Raw genomic sequence first — 21,058 nt, 5'->3', positions numbered from 1 at the left:
TTCATTGACATTTAGAAAGAAACATGACTTGGCCAAAGTCACATAGCTGATTAGTGGCAAAACAAGGACAATTCAGACTACCTGCCTCTCAGTCTGTAGCTCCCTGTTAGATAGCACTCCACATAGATAAATGATGAAATACTGGTTTTCTTTCTCAAGCATCAAATGTGAGGGCACAAGAATGCCTATTATCAAGGGCCAATGGCTTAATCTAGGAAGAAAAGCAGTCCTTCTCAGAACCCAGAACTGCTGTGAAGTCTAAGAAAATTGTTCTTTGATGACTTTCTTCCTCATGTCTCTGCATGTTCTCTATATCTCCAGGCCAGAGTAGTGGTAGCTCTTCTCAAGAAAGGCAATCCTTGTGTGTGTTACCACATTTCACAGGGGAGCTGCTGAGATCCAAACCTCTCTCTACTTTACAAACTAAAGAAGGTAGACCAAAGGCTCCATGGCTGGGTGAGCACACAGATAAACATGTGAACCAAAAGGCTTTCAGTGTAGGGCCATTTCTTAATTGGGATTCCATTCCTTATCCTGTTTCTCTCCTTGCTTCCTTCCCCCATCAGATACACTAATTAAATGTCTGTTTTAGAGACTTGGATGTTACCCTCTTATGGTGAATATGCCAGCCCAAATAAAGAATTGAGAAGACTATAAAGAACTTCACAATAATCACTGCCATTTAGGATTCTTATCCCAAATAGGCTGGGGAAGTTGGCTCTGGTGATAGGATAGATTTGACGCACATATACGCTGAAAGCCCATATCTTTCTACAGTTAAATCCTATCTAATGAGCTTACAAATGCAGCCCATTTTCCTTCCTGTGGTGCAAGCATCTCTGGCTGCTGCCTCTGTATCAAACATCTGTGGCACTTGTCACTGTGACTTGTTTAGATAATTTCCCCTTTCTAACAAGATTTTACTCTTGAGTAAAATAATTTTTACTCAGTGCTTTTTTTAGGTTTTTTTATGACCATAATCAGTTTTCATTGGAGAGTATATATTTTTTTCTACATTCAGAAGTAATTTATATTAGGCGTTTAAAGCAGGGGGAAAAAAAACAGACACATTGTTTTCTATTAAAAAAAAAAGAAAAGAAAGAAATCCAACAACAACTTGGAGTAGATTTACAGTTCCTCAGCCTTTGCTCTTGCCCTGGGGCCTGATGGGACTCTGGTGTCCTTGGAGGAAAGGCAGAAGGAAATGCTAGGGGCCAATTGCTGATTTTATCATTCAAACACAAAATTTGTTACACCACTTTATCGGTCACAGGGAAAGCAATTATATTGTGGTTCAATTTTCCACTCAATGGCTGTACTGGGGATCAAAGTCAGTTTTTATGATGGGAAAAATGTTTTCCTATTTTATTTGTTACTTAAAATAAAATAAAAAATGGCACCACAAGTACAGTTAACACAATACATTCTGAGAGTTGTTTTCCTCTTTCATGAGATACACTTGATTATTTTGGCTCTCTCCCTCCCTTTGATTAAATAATCAGTTTTCTTCCCATGCTCTTACTAGTACCACAGTGTCAAATTGGAACCGGCATGGTTAAAGGTAATATAATGTCAGAACCAAATCACAAAGACTATAAAGATGGAATCTATTCCTATCCCCTCTCTATCCCCAATGTAACACTATGACCTGTCCTCTAAGGTGGTATTTTTTCCTAAGAGAAGTAGGAGCTAAAATGACCATGTTTACTCATATATTCATAATCCCTGTGAAAAAATTAACAAACGTTTCTATTGTAATTAACTACTTTATTATTGCATAAAACATGCAGTGGTTAGAGGAGGAGGGAGAAAGTAGCTCCCAGGCAAAAACTAGACATTTTACTTATTTTAATAAAAAAAAAAAATTCTCTCTCCCAATTGTGTCATTTTTTTTCCTCTAGTACTATTCCAATTTATCTTTTTCACATTTTCAGATATTACAGGAAATAAAAGAAAAGCTAAGAGACCCAACTGAAAAAGATATGCTGTCCTTACACTATACTGTACTAAATCTATAACCTGACAAAATCTATGTGTCTTTGGCATTACCTTCAAGAACATGGAAGCATCTCCATATCATGAAGAGGTCTGAATTACCCTTAGTTCAGTTCTTGGAAAATTCTTTGGTCTCAGTGAAATGAATATGATTGAAAGCTAAGCCCAAGTTTTACTGCAACTAACTCCTATCTTCATGTAAGAACAAAATGTTAAATATTCAGTGTGAGCATGAAAATAAGCAAATGATAAAAATGTGCCGAGGAAATTAGCAAATGACACAAATCACAGATTGATTTACAGGTTTTTTAATGATTGTTTAGATTTAAGAAAGTGATAGAGAAAATGTTAATGATGCAAATTAAACTTTAAAAAGTGTTGGATGAGAGTCAGTTGTTAAACATTTACTAGTATATTCCCATTGTACATTGATGTTTATTTTTTTGTGAGACACTTGGACATGTCTTCCCATTAATTTTCTTCAGAGGATCAGCTTAACATTCTATGGGGCAGAGATTCAGTGACTTCTGAAATTCAGCAAAGCACGTGGATTATCAAAGATTATTATTACTCTATGATTGGCACACTTAAAATTATTATTATATGTTTATTTCAAGTTATTATTTACACTGATTCTCTACCACTTGACCCTGGAAACAGTAAATGGGCCAATTTGTTTAGAATGTGTCATAGAAGAAGAATAATAAAATAATTCTGCAAAGTTAAGTTGGAAAAAGATTGTGATGATCTTTAAAAGTCAAACTTAGAGATCTGTATTTTATTGAAAAGGCAAAAGGGAGTCATTGGGGGTTCTAGAGTAATGAAAAAATATGGTCATATCTTTGAGAATATCAGTTTGACAACTATATGGAAAGTGAATTGGATAATGGAAAGACTAAACGTAAACGTAAGAGAACTTAAGAGACTATAAAATAGTTTAGGCGGGAGAAAATAAGGTCCTAAACCTTAGTTGTCATGTAATTGGGGAGAAGGGGGAAGGTACAAGACATATTGTGAAAGGAGAAGACTAGTTGTCAATAGATTAGAGTTTCAATTGATTCAATAACAATTCTGAGATAAACATGAACAATTAGAAAGATAGCGGTACCCTCAAATTTAAAACATATTTGTTTCAAAATGTCCTATAGACAGTTTGGAGAAGTGAAACTGGATTCAGGAGAGAGATGGGGGATAAATTAATAGATCTGAGATTTTTGTACCTAGAAAAGGATAGTTATATTCAACTGAATGCATGACCACAATCCTCTTTAGTTTCTATAATATGCATAATTTATTTTGAGGTCATTGCTTTGTTTAGGTGAAGTATAAGATGATATTCCCCTTTGTAACTTCCCCCACCCCTGACTTCAGTCTAAATTAAATAAACTTCAATGTGCCCAGTGTTTTTCTAAAAACTGATTTTATCTTGCATATATCTATAATCTGTTCCTCGCACTGCCCCCTGTATTGAAGAGAGATAGACAAACACAAATAGACAGACAAACAGAGAAAACGACAGACAGACAGATACACACAGAGAGAGACAAAAACAGAGAGCTAACAAAGATAAAGAAAAGAAAGAAGGGAAAAAGGGAAGGGAGAAAGGGAGAAAGGAAGCAAGGAAGGAAGGAAGGAAGAAAAGAAAAGAGACCTCATAAAAAACATGTACCATCTAGCAAAACAAATTTCCATAAATGGTCTTGTCTGAAGATACATGTAGTTCTCTGTATTTTAAGTTTATCACTTTTTTGGCAGGAGGTTGTAACATGTTTCATCATCAGTTTTTTTTTTCTTTTTATCAAAGAAGTTTAATGTGTTTCAGAAGTAGCTAGGTAATGGTCAATGTTAATATCATTTAATGGATGCTGAAACTGAGGGACATGAAGTTTAAAGGCTATAATTACCTAAGATGAGTATTTCTGAATTTTCCACAACATTTATATCTCAAGTTTTTTTTTCCCTTGACATGAAAGGATTCCAAAGATAAAAGAATATTAGTCACAGTGTAGAACTATCATATCACTAATGCTTCAATACTTTAAAGATTTACAACTTGCAATCCTCCTATATGTTCACAGATAGTCTTTGAGAGCAACTGTAGCTGAAAAATCAGCCATCTATTAGCCATCTTGACTATAAACTTCTCCAGATAGGTTACTCTCCCGCTGACCAATATTCCATCTTTTACTAACCTATGCTTGGAAACTTTCAAACTTTAATAATGCAAGATCCTCTCCATTGAGATATTACAATAGGATTTTATTATCAGTATTGCTGAAATCCTTTCTTGAAAGTTAAGTTTTAGTACTTCCTTCAAAATAGGAATGTAGAAAATAGATTATTTCATGTATCATATATATGTATTATTCAGCTAAATTAAATACCTTCAAATGGCCCTTTGAGAATCAATCACCATCCTAATTGGCTATCTCAATGGTAAGCGTATTCTCTGCGAACAGAAGTCATTAATTTGAAACTAATTTTTCAGTGTGATATAAGAGAAGAACACTTGATAATGAGTTAGAAGACCTGAGTTCAAATTCTGACTTTTCCACACATTGATCATGTAAAATTTAAGCAGTCAACTCACCCCTTTTTTAATCTATAATTTCAGTTAAATTAGGTAGTAAGACTATATAGTAACTAAAGTAATTGTTTCATGATTATTCTGCTTTAAAAACAATCCACTCATTTCTCTCTCTGTCTATTCTTCACATGAATACTGACATCTGAAAATCCTGAATCACTCAAAATATAACCATTTCAATTAAGAAACTGTTACAATGTCCACGTATAAAGCCCTAAATCATGTTCTTAAAAAAATTTAATCTAATTGACTTTCTTAAGATAACTGTAGAAACCCACTTCAGTTTCCTTTGACTTTTCTGGTTAAAGTGAACCAAACTGCTCATGTGCTGATCTAATCAATCACTTGCTGATTTACCTGTGAATGGTCAGTCTAACTGGTCTGACAATTCCAGCCACGGGCAATATAATTTGATGTTGGTCAGGCCATTGAGTCAGTAATTGGAGTGAGAATACAGTATTCGAAATTCCAGTTCCGCACAACCCTTTTGCAATAGAACTCTCCGAATGAAATACTGAGCACAGTACCAAACTCCCAGCAATTGCTTTATACATATGTATTGGTTGGTTTTCATGATGATTCAATATTCTATATATGGTTTTAAATGAAGTCAATTATAAGAATTTGTAATATGTTTAATCTATATGCTGCTTCTACTAAGTTGCTTTCTAATTACATTTTATTTAACTTTCTTTTAATTGTGAATTAAGTTCATACCTGGAACTCATTAAATATCTTTTCCAATGAAGATTTTTTATGGGAACGCAAAAGTATAGGGAATGTATGTCTGACCACAGACATTTGAATGTCTGTTCAAATTTGGATGAGTATGAAATAATATAATTGTATTCCCATTTTAATAAAATTGATTTATAAAAATCTAAAATTTAAGAATATGGGATATGGGAAATGATTACCTTACAAAGGAATTTTTCATATCACAAAAATGTTTTCAATAGCAAATTTTTCCTAAAAATTTAAAATATAGTTAGATTCCTAATTATTTATCTCTGTTTTTTTCAGGAATGAATCTCACTGATGCTTACATTTTAATATATATATATAAACATATAAACAAAAGTATGTTTTAACTAACTAAATTCATTCTAATCTTTTTCTCTTAATTGTCATATTAGAAAAGACAAGTAAAGTAATTTCCCCCAAAAAATTATCATGGAGCCAGAGTTTCTCTAGAGTCTTTCCCTCTAATAGGATTCCTATTAGGATTCCTGTGGAGTTACAGGGGGAGAGAACAAGGCCAATCATTTTCTCCTGCAGTTTTCAAAGCAAATGCTTCCATATTATTTTCTCCCTGGTGGGGCAACAGAGAAGGTACTAAAAAAAAAAAAAAAAAATAAAAATAAAATCTTACCACCCAGAATGTTTCAACAACCCTACAATAACAAATTTTGTTTATGAACATTTGATTTCAAGTAATATGTGGATTCCATTTCAAATTCAAAAGTGAAGCTGGTGATAGACATGATAATAGCTTAAAATATCTGAAAGAGTTGTAAACTAAAGTGAAGAAGGAATTATTTTGCAATAACTAACCAAGAAGAAAGAAAAATAGAAGGTATAATAATGAGGAATATACTCTAACTTTAGAAAAAGGAAAGTCCCATGCAAAAGAACCATATTTAAAAGTCCCTCAAAGTTTCTTAATAATAATTAGATTTAATTGGATTATATGATTGACTTTGATAGAAAGTCATGAGAATTTGAACAAAATGAAGCATTGTCAAGGACAAAAGAGAAATGTGAATAATGTCATACAGACTAGGAATTGATTATTTTCTCTTTGTAAATTTGAGATTTCAAGATAAAGTGTATGTGTGTGTGTGTGTGTGTGTGTGTGTGTGTGTGTGTATGTGTGGAGAGAGAGAGAGAGAAAAAGAAACTTGAGTTAGCATCATGTCCAAGCTAATCACACTGTATTCTACAATAGTAATTGCAAACAACTCATTGTCCTTGGATTCTTTTTTATTTCTAAAATCAATTTCCCTCTAATATATAAGCCTATTTAGAGTGAAGAAAAATAAAGATTCATTACTTTTTCCTCCCCAACTATAAAATCCCCAAGATGGTTCAGTCTGACAAATTTAGATGAGTTGAAGGCATCTCCCACATGGGAGTCTGTAGGTTTGGCCTGTGGTCAGAGATAAATTTTTCATTGAACCTGCACCTAGGGTGATGAAAGAAAGCCTCCTTGATTTTTTTTTCCTTTCTCTTTTTCTTAGGCTGCAGAAGAGATAAGCACTGACTTTCCTTTTCCTTTCAATTCCCAAAGGTGTCATGTGGGAAAAGGTCAGTGACTTGAAGTAGCAGCTAGAGAGATGGACTGAAAGGGGTTTAGAAATCTATGAATTTAAGCAGAGCAATGGTATTCATCATGGTGCCACTGGCTAGTTAGATCTGCCTCCTGAACCTGAACTTAATACTATCCTATTAAAATGAAGGCATTGATGATGAGACTGGGTAGAAAGGGACCAAAAAGATTGACTTGTGAACTTGAAGTGAAGGATTATGCTGGTTTCTATTCTTTCCCATAGAATGAAAGAAATATAATTCATTATCGTTGCATTATTTTTTTTTCATTGTCTGGAATATATCCATCTGTAACATTAGATAAATATTTCAATTTTCCTTTTTTGTATATGTAGATATTCTGTCTTTTTATGTTTCTATGCTAATATAAGCTTATTGTGGTTACGCAGGTAAGGATGCTTTCCTTATATATTTAAAGATTAGGATGTGGCATGTGACATCAAATCTGTCATCATCATTTCAGCCAAATCCTCCCCTCAAACCCAGATGAAGATAGCACAGAACTTGTACAAATGAGCTGCAAGAATAGCAACACAGTCTCCTCATCCTCACACCCCAGACCACCAACTCTGCTATCATAATGGCCAAAGCGCTCATCCTCCAGGGAATCAACACTTGTGGAGATGTGGCCTGGAAAATGTTTCTGCAAATGCTATAGAACTTTCTTTCCTAGAAGACCTGAAAATGAAAGTGCTTGCCACCAAAGTCCTCAGGACTGGTATATAAATAGATAGATGGGGGAGGGAAGGAGAAAGGAGAAGGAGGAAGAAGAGGAAAAGGATAGAGAGACAAAGAGATGAAAGAGACAGAGAGAGAGAGAGAGAGAGAGAGAGAGAGAGAGAGAAAGAGGGAGAGGAAGGGAGACAGAGACACCCAGAGTCAGAGACAGAGACTGACAGATATGGAGACAGAGAGAGACAGAGATAAAGAAACAGAGAGACAGAGAAACAGAGACAGATAGAGCCAGACAGAGATAGATACAGAGTCACACACACACACGCGCACACACACACACACACACACACACACACACACAGAGAGAGAGAGAGAGAGAGAGAGAGAGAGAGAGAGAAAGAGAGAGAGAGAGAGAGAGAAAGAGAGAAACACACACACAGAGGGAGAGGGAGAGAAAACAAGTAACAGAAAGACATTATACTACACACTAGAAATACAAATGTAAGAAATGTAAGCCCCTGCCTTTAACAACATATATATATTTTGTAAATAAATATATATTAATATAAATAAAAGGACAACTAAGTGATGCAGTGGATAGAGTGCTAGACCTCGAGTTAGGAACTCTCAGCCTGAGTTCAAATTTGATCTCAGACAGCTTCTACTTGTGTGACATTGGGCAAGTCATTTAACCTCAGTTTTCTCATTTATAAAATGAGCTGGAGAAGGAAATGGCAATTACTCTAATATCTTGGCCAAGGGATCCTCAAATGTAATCATGAAGAATTGGACACAGCTGAAAAATAGTGGACAACCATATAAGTAAATACAAAATATATATATAAGGTAAATGCAAAGTCACTTCTCAGTGGATTTACTGAGGGAATCAAGAAGGACTTCTTGTAGGAGGTGGCATTTGAGTTGAGCATCAAAAACTAAGGAATTTATTGTTATAATATAAACGTGACCAGGAAGTACATTCCAGACACAGAAGATGGGCTGTGCAAAACTGTCCCAAATGGAGATCAGCAAAGAGGCCAGATAGAACAAAGAGTGCACAAAAGAATAACTGGAGTCAGACTGTGAAGGACTTTAATGCTGAACAGAGGAAGTTGGATATGATTCTAGAGGCAATAGGGAAGTGCTGGTGCTTTTGGAATGTCCTGGAGAAATATGGATACCCAGAGTTCTGAAACCCAGAGCAACAAAATACTTACTCAAAATCACAAAACCAGTTAGTACCGAAGATCTCTCAGGCCCAATTTGATGTGTATGCTTCCTCCCATAGTAAAAGAACTGACATACTTGTAATGTTAAAGGTAATGAGTATTTCCATGTATCAAACATAATCATGGACACTATGTTATGTAATCAAGAGATTCAATCATTCATCGTAGATATTATATTGATTGACCAAAAGGTCTTTAAGTTAGATTCCAGTGCTTAAAAATCAGACAAATAGGTCCAATACCAGTGGAATCCTTTGGTCATAGGGGAACCAGGTGAAATTTATTGATCTAAACATATCCTCACAAATGGAGAGTCAGTTCAAATTATATATTTCCCTAATGATTCATGTTAGTGATAGATCATTAAGACCTTTTTAGAAATAAAGGGAATTACCACAACAGCAGTCCTAAGATTCAGTTACAGTTTGTTCAGAGCTTAGTGAAGTCATAATCAAAATTTGACATAAAGAAGTCTTATTTATGTAAATTAACGGAGTCAAAATATTAGAGCCAACAGACTAAAATTTCCCTCTTCCTTCTCCCTTTCCCTTTGTTTTAAACAGATGAGGAAACTGAGATCCTCAAAGATGTAGTTGTAGCTCAATATTATCCAACTACTTAGTAGCAGCATCAGGATTTCAATTCAGTTCTCCTGGCATATCTTCCAATCTTTACCATTATTGGAAGAGAGAATTTCCTATCTGCTTTCCAGGACATAGATCTTCCCTTTACTTCATAAATAGTAGAGATGTATTTCTTCAAACCAACGGCAAAAATTTAACTTCCTGTAAGACAGAAATGTTAGTTGTATTTGGCTGCAATTCCTGGGTACTGGAATGCTCCTTACTTCCTGTTATGAGAAAGAAAACACAGAATTATAGTATCTGTTTACTGGCCAAGATACAGGTAGAAAAAGTTCTCTTTGGTTAACATAAACTCCTCCACAGCCCTGAGGGTCTTTCTAGTATACTTAAATCTTTTGCTAAATGTTTCCCAGGAAGCATTCATTTAATAAGGCAAAGAAAAAAATAACAACAGTTTCTATTTCTATAACACTTTACCCAATACTTCTCCATATATCATGACAATAGTCATGATGAAATAATTGGCATTTATATATGATCTTATGTTTTCCAAAGTGTTTCACATCTCGTTTGTGTCTCAAAACAGCCTTATGAGATAGATACTATGAATATTATTAATCCCATTTTTCAAATAGGAAAACTGAGGTTTAAGTATGGTTAAATGATTTACTTATGATCACAGAGCTAGTGAGTTTCAGACCCAATATTCTAAATTAGAACTTCCCGACTCTATACATTGCGTGCTTTCCTACTAGCCAGATACCTTCTGGTGATTTTTTTTTCTTTTTTTCGGTCTGTCTCTGCCTAGCTCTCTGATTCTATCTTTCTGTCTGGATCTTTGTCTCTCTGTTTTTCTGTGTCTGTTTGTCTGCCTTTTAATTCTTTCTTCTGTCTCTCTGCCTGTTTCTTTTCTCTCTGTCTTTCTGTTTTTGTCTCTATGTCTCTATATCTCTCTCTCACTTCTAATTCTCTTCTCTTTTCTTCTCATTTTTTCTCTCTCTCTTCCTGTCTCTTTCACACACACATATATACACACACACTTTCACAATGATAGTAAGGTAGTAAAGTATTTACATATTTTAGCAACATCGTTTCTGATCAATTTTTAGTACATGGAATAATGGAAGACAAGAGTTTTTTTTTGGGGGGCAGGCCTTTGATTATTTTATTTCATAAATGTGAATCAAAATGAAACTTCATGAAGTCTAAAGTTTAGGAAATCAATTTGTTATCCTATCAAACTAATGAAACAATACCTTAATAATAATAGGAATGCTTTAAGTTCTTATAATTATCTTATAAATTCTACTTTATTTTACTATACAAAAACATCGGGAAATAAGCATGATTATTATCCCCATATCATAGATGAGGACACTGAAATGCAGAGAGATCCAGGACCTCACAGCTACCAAATGAATTAAGCTAGATGTGAACTCTGTTTTTTGACTCCAAGTCCAATGCTCTATCCACTGCATCATTTAGCTGACTTTAATAAAATCAAACCTGTATTCACACATTTATTTTAAAAATGAGGAGAAGACTATAATACTATAAAATTGAGCTCTCCCTTCCCTAAATAAGAACTGGAAAGTGACTAGCAACATTTGGTTTATCATGAGTAAGGTATAGTGTTCTTTCATATCAAGGGGTAAAGTAATTCTATCCACCAACTTTACAGCCAGGAGATCCAGTGGATAGATTGTCAGTCCTAGACTCATCTTTCTGAGTTAAATATAACTTTAGATACTAGCTGCATGACTTTGGATAAGTCACTTCAACTTGTTTGTCTTAGTATCCTTATTTGTAAAATGAGCTCAAGAAGGAAACAGGAAACCACTTGAGAGTTATGTTTGCCAAGAAAACCACAAATAAGGCCACAGAGAGTCAGATATGAATGAAATGGCTGAATAACAATACCTCCTAAAAACTCTAATGGCATTATTCTGTATTCAGAATGCATCATTTACATATATATGCAGATTGCAGAATATATATATATATACATATATATATATACATTCAAGACTACTAGACCAGGAAATGTCAATTCTTACAGTCCAATCTATCCACAAACATTATATTAAACATCTGCTGGATTTTTAAGTTACTTCAAAAATATTTTAAGAAATGAAAGCTAAATTTTAATAGCATACCATTTCATTCTTGTTATTGACAAATTATTCTTAAAAGTGCCTTCCCCATAAAAAAAAGTTTTGCCACTGAATTTAATACTTTGAGAATCATAAACAATCCTGCAAATGCAAAAGATGAAGAGTTAAGAAGGATATGCAATGCTACAAATAGCATCTCAAGTTTACTCATTACCATCTTTCTTTGCAGAATATGATCTTGCTCTTACTTATCGCCAAGGTATACTCCATACCTCCCCTATAATATACCATCTCTTCATTCTGAAGCCTCATTCCAGCCCTGGAATTAATGCCCTGGAAATATCTTCCAAATCTAAGGTCTCTCCCTTTGAATGGACAGCTTTCCTAAAATCTATCTCTAAGGAGGACACTCAGACCAGTCATGACTCATTCATCTCCAAGCTAGACAATGGGCATCCCCTACAACTCTTCTGCTCCCAGAATCTTTCCCTACAATAAACACACACACACACACACACACACACACACACACACACATCTCTAGATCAGGAAATGTCAGTTCTTACAGTCCAATCTATCCAAAAACATGCTATGAGAGATACAAAGACATAATTTTGAATTGGGTGTATGAGTAGTCAAAGAAGCTTCTTGGAAGAATTAACATTTGACCTGGGCTTTGAAGGATGAATAATATTTTAATAATTGGAAATTGTAGGTCAGGCAGGAATAAGAGGAAAAACATGGAGTCAGATATCAGATTGCAGTATGTATGATATGAAATGGTGTGGGATGAGACTGCAAAAGTAGGGTGGCCAGATAGTTGAGGGCTTGAATGCCAAGATAAGTTAATCAGAAACATGCTTCAGATTGGTCTCCTAACTGTCCTTTGCACTGCCAAACAAGTTCCCATATCCAAGTCTTGCTAGGTATCATTCACTCCACTCCACCTGAAAAATCCTCTTCTCTTTACTTTTGTTTTGTGGACAAATCATGTATACCAGCTTAATTTTTCTTCTTTGAAATTTTCTGATTACTTTGGCTCTACTATGAGTATTTCTTTCCTGACCTCCCATAAATTTTATTATCTGATACACATTTAGGCCCTTAATTAAGGGTTTGCCTTATATCATTAACTAATCTTAAAAAATAAAGCAAATTCAGGTCTCATTTCCCCAAACCAGTGAGAAAGCACCTTAGATCATGGAACATATCTTGTACTTGTACTAAATTTCTTAATAATGGCTAGCATTTACACAACAATTTTAGATTTGCAAAGTGCTTTAACACATATTGTTTCTTTCTATCTTTGTAATTACTATGGTAGATAGGTGCTATTATTATTCACAGGAAATTATTTGATGTAGAGAGTCAGAACTCTGGAGAAAGATACTTGAAGTATACTTTCCCTAAGTGAAACCCTTCAGAAACCTGATAACAAAATCTGGTGTGACTCCCCATTTTCCTTTGGTGTTTACAGCCCCTTTTCTGAGAAGTCAGGAAGGGCGTGATCACCTCCTTTTTGGAGCTCTCACCTCCTAGAGAAGTCAGGGAGGGCATGACCACCAGTGTTTTAAAACAAAAGAAAGTGGGAGATGTAGAGAGCCAGAACTTTGGAGAAGTATACTTGAAACAAGATGTTAACTCGTAGGAATTGATGGGACAATGGTTATCTAGTGCATATATATTTAGTACTTAGTATGGGATGTAATGGTTGTCTAAGTTCATACATAATCAGTATGCTGTAATGATGTAATTACAATAAAGTATATAAGAACCAACAATTACTGGAAGAGAGGCATTCCATCTCCCACCATCCTTGTGGCTCTCTTGCCTCCTGCATTCCTCCACTATGACCAACGCTCATCTGAAGGTCCCCCAGAAAGCTAGCCTGGCCCCAAGCCCTGTGAAGGAGACAGGACAGCCATCACAAGTATCTTTATCTTTGAGTCTGTCTTCCAGCCTCTAGTCCTCTGTCTTCTCTGCCTATCTCCAAACCGGTCTTTCCTCCCAGATCTCTTAGCTCTTATATACTCTATTATAAGTACATCATCATAGGTGTCAATCTTGTAAAACAGGTGTCAACTTGTAGAACTATTCTAAGGACTAAGTACATGTAAACTAGAGAATCAGTATCTTAATTCCACCGAGTTAACACCTTGTTGTAAGATTATTTGTTTCAAGTACACTTGGCCCTCTACAATTTGAGAAAGAAGACATTGACAGAGCAGTTAAGTGGCAGGATGGTTAGGGCACCAATCCTGGAATCAGGAGAATCTGAAAACCAAATCTGGCCTCATATTTTTAATAGGTATGTGACCCTGAGCAGTCACTTAAGCCTGCCTCAAAAAAAAAAAAAGAAAGAAAGAAAGAAAGAGAGAAAGAGGAAGGAAGGAAGAAAGAGAGAGGGAAGAAGGAAGAGAAGGAGGGAGGGAAGAAGGCAGGGAGGGAAGAAAGTCAACTGGAGTTTTTCCTCCCATTTTTTTTTTCACTATACTCTGAAGGGAGAAGGGAATAAGTATGTATAGACCACCTACAATATACTTGGTACTATACTAAGTAAGTATTTTTATAAATATGTCATTTGATCATCCCAACAACTTTGTGAAGTGGGTGTTATTATTATCCTTGTTCTAAACCAGCAGAGAATACTGAGGCAGACAGGATAAAGTTACTTGCCCAGAGTCACACAGCTAATAAGTATCTGAATCAGGATTTGAATTCAGGAAGATGAGTCTTCCTGTTTCCTCTTGACATTCTATCTCCAGTACCACCTTAACTACCCCTTAGATTGTTACAATAGCCTTTTAATGTTTTCCTACATCCCATCTTTCCCTTGTCAAATCTGCACAGCTGTAAAATTTGATATTTTTTGAGCACAAGTCTAATTATGTTATTCTCTTGCTCAAATAAGGAGCTTCATTAGCTGCTTACGTTCTGGTTCGATATAATAATCACAATCATAAAAGAGTAACAAGGTATTTATAGAACTCTTTTAACATTTTACAAAGTATAAATTGCAATTCATTTTATTTTCACAACAGTAGGATGCTAGTATTCCTATTTTGCAGATGAGGAAAATTAGTCAAACTAGAGAGTAAATGACTTGCCTATAGTCACATAACTAATGAATATCTGAAGCTGGTTTAGAATTCATGTCTTCCTAATGCTAGGTTCAGTGCTCTGTTCACTGTACCAGCTAACTAAAGAAATCATAAAGGTCATCTAATTTGATTCTCTATTTTTACAACAGAGAAAATCTAGTACCAAAGTAGTAATTTTTTTCAAAAATCACACAATTAGTGAATATCAAAATTTGACCCTTGTTTGATGATTTAAAGAAAGATAGATTTTAAAAAGCTATCACTAAACTCATAAATATTAGGTAACTTGCCCAAGGGTACCCAAATAGTAAATGTCAGAGCTGGGATTTGAAACTTGATCTGGTTCCAACTGTAGCACTCTTTCCAATGTCTCATACTACCATGGGACTGCTTGTACCTGAACTATATTTAATAAAGATTTACCCTGTTCAGTGGATTCATATGAGCTAATCTTTCTCTCTGTGTCTCTCTCTACATATATATATATATATATATATATATACACATATACACATGTATTTTCATACATGTATGTGCTTAAGTATATAGTTTGTACTCAATACTCTTTAGATGCTGAGAAAGCCTTTTAGAATGGGCTAACACAAATTATTCCATTTTATGGTTCTACATATTAGCCACAAGAAAATACTACTTGGCTTTTTTTTGGCTAGGAAGAAGGAGGAAAGACTCTTCTTATCTCAATCAACTTTAAAATACACTGTAATACTCCTCACATATCAACTGTATTCTGTCAGATAATATCTTATAGATTTGGAATCAGGAAAACCTAAGTTCAAATATGACTTCAGACACTTACTAGCTGTGTGACTCTGGACAAGTCATTTAACCTTTGTTTACCTCAGTTTCTTCATCTGTAAAATGAGAATCATGATAGCACCCACCTCCCAAAGTAGTGAGGATAGCATGGGATAGTAATTATAAAGAACATAGCACAGAGCCTGGTACATGGTAAGTACTATATACATGTTTAGACATATTATTGTTATTAAAAGAAATGGTTGATCAAGATCTTTTTTTGTTCAGCTTTGAGGTAAACAAAGGTTAAATGATGTAATTCTCTGGTCTAAACTCAGAGGAATTAATATAATATAGCCAAACAGATTTTTGCCTTCAGGAAATGAGGTTCCAGCCCTTGGGATCTTTCTTCCCCAAAATCCACCTGCAAAATCATTAACAGAAATAGACTGCAGTCATTGCCTATGTGAAAGCCATCTCTCCTAGCAAGAAACTGATTTGAGATTATTAGGCAAAAATAAGGTCAAGGAATGTGATATCTGCTTTAAGACCTAGCATTACATACTACTGAGCAATATGCTATTTTTATTAACTTCTGTAACTGAGGTTAAAAATCTCTCTTTATAATTTTAGAACTTGAAATTATCTAGTTCAACTCCTTTATTTGGATCAGAGAAAAGAATTAATATTCCCCAAGTTACACATCAAATTGTAGATCTAGATTAGAACTCTCATCTCCTAGTGAACTTGTCTCTCTCCTGAGCAACACTGCCTTTCTCAGAAAATTGACAGAGATGGTTTTAGTCTTCCAATATAAAATGCACCACATTTTTTTTTTCATCCTATGAAACAGGGAGAATTAGCATTTCTGGCATGAAGGCCTTTGCAGGACACATTCAAAAAGCTGTAACGTATCCAATGATCACAGCCCAGTAAAACTGTCTCAACATATGTGTTAAACCAAGTTAAGGGTAATCAACAGGTCCCAAACCTGTCAGTGAGGAAGGGGGATATCAAACTAGTGAAGACATCCCCCTGTGGAATGAGCCAATATAGAACAATTCGTTCCATCAGCCATGAAAACAACTGGAGCAGGAGCTATAGAAAACTCAGAGCTTGGTCAGACATTGAAGACTCCAGAGTCCCTGTCTCTGATCATTATCAGTCATTCTGACTTTTGTCTTTCTGCTGAACTTTGATGATCCAGCTAGAGAGAGTAAGGTTGATGACTTCATGCAATTGTGACTCACTTAAATCCACTTCACATACAAAATCAAAATATCTTCCATGATGTCACTGGTCCTCTTCAAAAATGAAGGATGAATAACAAAAATTAAGGGAGACAACATAGACTTAGAAAAACAAATACAAAAAACAAACAATTCCTTATAATAAGTAATTTGGCAGACATTTTATATAATTATATGTAATTTTATATAATTATATAACATTTTGTATAATAATTTGTCAGACTTACTTCTATCAATAACCCATCAGGGAAATAGACTACCCACTCCTGACAGGGGAAAAATTGAATTGAGGTCCAACAACAAAGGATTTTTTAAAAAATCCAACAAATGTTAGCAACTTGTTAAAAGAAGTTTCTCCTATTTCTACTTAGAGCTAATATGAATAGAAAAAAACTAATTCAGTACAGTAAAATGTAAGCCCTGTGAGAGCAAGGATTTTCATTTTTGCCTTTGCCCCATCACCTAGTACAGTAGCATAGAATACGGCAGGCACTTAAATGTTTAATGAATTGAATTGAGAGATAAAAAGCACATAATTCTCCTTCAAAATTTAGAGGACAAGGACAATGAATCTTCCCAGTGAACCAGTTCTGTGTCCTTTTCAAATTAATTCTCCTTGGATCATAAATTTAGAGATGAAAGAAAACCTCAAGATCATCTAGTCCAGCATCCTCATTTATAATTGAGGAAATTAATAAAGATAATAAGTGACATTAATTTTTTTTTGCATCACAAGAAAGCAATAAATTATTTCACCATGGAACCATCATTTCTTTAGTCTCAAATGGCAGTCATATGTAAGGTTGGCTAAAAGCAGACATGAAATATGTGCTCCTGCTCTGTATAACCAACATTATATAGTATATTAAAGTATGCAAAACACTTTCCTCCCCAATATGCTGAGATGTAGATAATGTAGGTGTTATTATACCCATTTTACAGATGAGGAAACTAGACCCCAGAGAGTTTAGGTGGCTTCCTCATGTTCACATGATTAATACATGGCAGATCCAAAACTTGGATCTGAGTCTTACTTCACTTAATTCTGTTCTTTCACTAGAGTGCTCTCTCATGTTCATTCTCTCTCTCTCTCTCTCTCTCTCTCTCTCTCTCTCTCTCTCTCTTTCTCTCTCTCTTTCTTTCTCTCTCTCTCTCCTCCTGCCTCTGTGTGTGTATATGCATACCTATATTTGCTGCTATCTTCTCAAACTCTGAGCCCAGAAGATGTTCCCTGCCTACTCCATTCTCCTCTCTCTCTCTCTCCAGTGTAAACCCACCATGGATATAAAGCAAAATAACATTCCCTGTCAGGGAGAGACTGAACTGAGTTAACTATGTTATTATTATTTGGCCCTGTGGGCAGATTAATTCATTTGTTTTGAAAATGGAGCTAGAAGCATTCAGCCATCCAAATTCACTTCTTGACTCATTTTTCCCGCCTCTTGCACCCAGGAGAGAAACTGTTGTTAACAGATAGAGAGGCTGGTAAGGCTGCCACAGCAGCAGGCTTCTGTCTCCAGGGTAGTGGCCCTATAGTCATTCTACCAGGCAGGATGCTTGCTCCAAGGTGCTTCCTAACTCAACACTGCAGGGGCTAAGAAGCTGAAACTTTCAATTTCATTCCTGTCCAGTCCTTTCTGGATTAATTTTCTCATGGGGTGAGGGCAGAGGAGCTCAAGGACAGCATGCTGGGGAGGAGAAACATAGGAGAGGTTGGAAATGGGATGTTTATCAGAGAATCTTTTGACAAAGATGTGACAGGCAGGATGCAGAATGATACATACATTTTTGGACATGGCCAATACTAGACCAAGCATATTATTACAAAAGTTTTTTTCCCCTTTTTCTTTTGATTTAATGGGAAGGGAAGGAGAATGAGAAAATAAAATATTTTTTAAATGATCTTGTTAATTAAAAAACATAATTTTTATATAGGACAAGAGATGGAACAGATGAAGCTGTTTGTTGGCAATGTGTATCTATTGCTATCGGTCTGTCTTTCTTGGCTCCCTGTGTGCTGCTACTAAGCTTTGATGTGGTTAAATTGACTGTTGTGAAGATTGGTTATATTTCATGCTCTAACTTGGAGACTGAAGTATGATATAAGAAAATTTCATAAAGGGTATTTTATTTTCCACAACTGCTCCAAAATGCATGCAAAAATAAGAGTGCATTTTCCTCTTTTGTTTAAAGCAGAAACTTTTGAGATAAGTCCACTGGGAATGTGTTTCTCAAGGGCCCCATGTCTCCTGGAATCTGGCTTCTTAGACTCTTCAGTTTTCATCCTCCTCTCCACAAAATCATGTGAGGAAGCCAGAGAAGACCATTGATCTACTCTTAGCCAATGTTATCAAGAAACTTGGGAATTAGCTGAATATGATGAGAAAGTTTGAGTCAGTGAACAGTTTAAATATTTCACTAAGGCACTACATATCCTTCTATGATAGAAATGTATTCCCTCCTCATTTCTGTCTCTTAGTATTCACAGTTTCCTTCAATGTTCAATTCATGTAATATCTTATATTAGGAGCATATCTGCATACCCTTAGTTGCTAGTACTTTCTCTCTTCTCTTAAAATGATTATCTATTTACTTACTTGTTTTACCTCTATAGTCTAACATCCCCCCCGCCTCCACTTCCAATAACACAGGCTCATTGAAGAAAGGGGACTCTTCATTTTGTCTTTTCATATGAAGTGATATCCATGCAATCCTAACCAAGTAGCATTTTAAAATGCCTACTAAGTTTCAGGCACTAGTTTTATCCCTAGATGTTCATTTAGTTTATTTTGGTTCTTTTGGTTTTATCTGATTCACCCACAAAATCATTTTGTAATCTCAGATTACTGTGATTCTTTACATTTCAGTCTCTTTACTTATGAAATGGGGAGATTAGAGTAAACTAACTGCTAAGTGGCAAAGGTGGTAGTTAGGTAGTGTAGCAAATACATTGTTGGTCCTAAAGAAAGGAAGATCTAAGTTTTAAATCTGCCCTCATATACCTACTAGCTATATATAACCTTGAATAAGTCACAAACTCAGTTTTCCTTCAGTTTCTTAATCTGTGAAATGGGTATAGTCCTTACTCTCATCGGGTTGTTATAAAGATAAAATGAAATCATATTGTAATGTAAGTTGCAAAAGTTAAAATGCTATATAAAAGCTATTAGAGCAATTGATCCTAAAAATCCCAATTGATTAATATTCTATGATCCAAGATTATTTGTAATAGAATCATTCCTTAGTGGATAGAATGCTGACCATATAAGGATGATGTAAGTTTAAATCCTACCTTAGATACTTTCTATGAGATGGTCATTAAATGTTTCTGTATCTCAGTTTTTGTTTGTTGTCCTTTATCTATAAAATGAGATTAATGACAACATCTTCCTTACAGGATTATTAAGAGAATCACATTGAGAAGCTGGGTGTTTTAATGGATATGGCAACTGGCTGTAAAGTCAGGAGTTCAAATCTGATTTCAAATACTTACTAGCTATGTGACTCTAGGCAACTCACCTCCTATTGCATTAAAAAAAAAGAAATCATAAAATTATTTACTGAAGAGCTTTGTAAACTGTAAATTAACTATTATTTTTTGAGAGAGATAATAATAACAAAGTTCATTCTATGTATATTCTATAATATTGTTAAGACCATGATGGCTATACAATAAACATCAGAAATCCCAAGATTTTATCATTTTGATAAAAAAGAAGAAAACAATATATTTGAATAATCTGGACATTATTGAAAGACCATTTCAAGTTCTGTCTTTGCAATGGAGTTTTCCTTGAGTAGTCTAGCTCATATTGATGATTGGGCCTTACATTTATGAAGTTCTTTGCAATTTTCAAAACACTTTCCATATTAGGTCTCTTCAATGCTAATAAGAACTCTATGGAGTATCTTAAAAAGTTATTGGCTTCAATTATTAAAAAAAAAAGATGTTATGTTTTAGAGAGTAAATATTCATATGTCCCACAGATAGTGTAAGAGACAGGTCTCTAATTTGGAGCTTTTAACTTCAAGCCCTTCTTCAACTCTCTCCTCCTTTGAACACCTTATATAATACCATTAATTTAGTGCTTCATCATATATTTGTTTTCAATAGCTCTGATATTAGTGACTAGAATTGATTTTTCATTCTGGATTTGTTATCTGTTGGTAGGCTTTTGTATACCTTCACTTTTGCCTACTGATCTACCTCATAGATGTAAGAAACCTCAGTGTATGAGAGTGGTAGCTAGGTAATGAAATAGAGCACCAGGCCTGGGATCAGGAAGATTTATCTTCCCATGTTCAAAGCTGGTCTCAGATACTCACTAGCTATCTGACTCTCTGCCACTCACTTCATCTAGTTTACCTCAATTTCCTCCTCTATAAAATGAGCTGGAGAAAGATGGCAAATCGCTCTAGTATCTTTGCTAAAAAAAAAA

The sequence above is a fragment of the Antechinus flavipes genome, chromosome 4 (genome assembly GCF_016432865.1).
Source record: "Antechinus flavipes isolate AdamAnt ecotype Samford, QLD, Australia chromosome 4, AdamAnt_v2, whole genome shotgun sequence".
NCBI classification, from domain to species: Eukaryota; Metazoa; Chordata; class Mammalia; order Dasyuromorphia; family Dasyuridae; genus Antechinus; species Antechinus flavipes.
Note: the sequence above shows the minus strand (reverse complement) of the source record.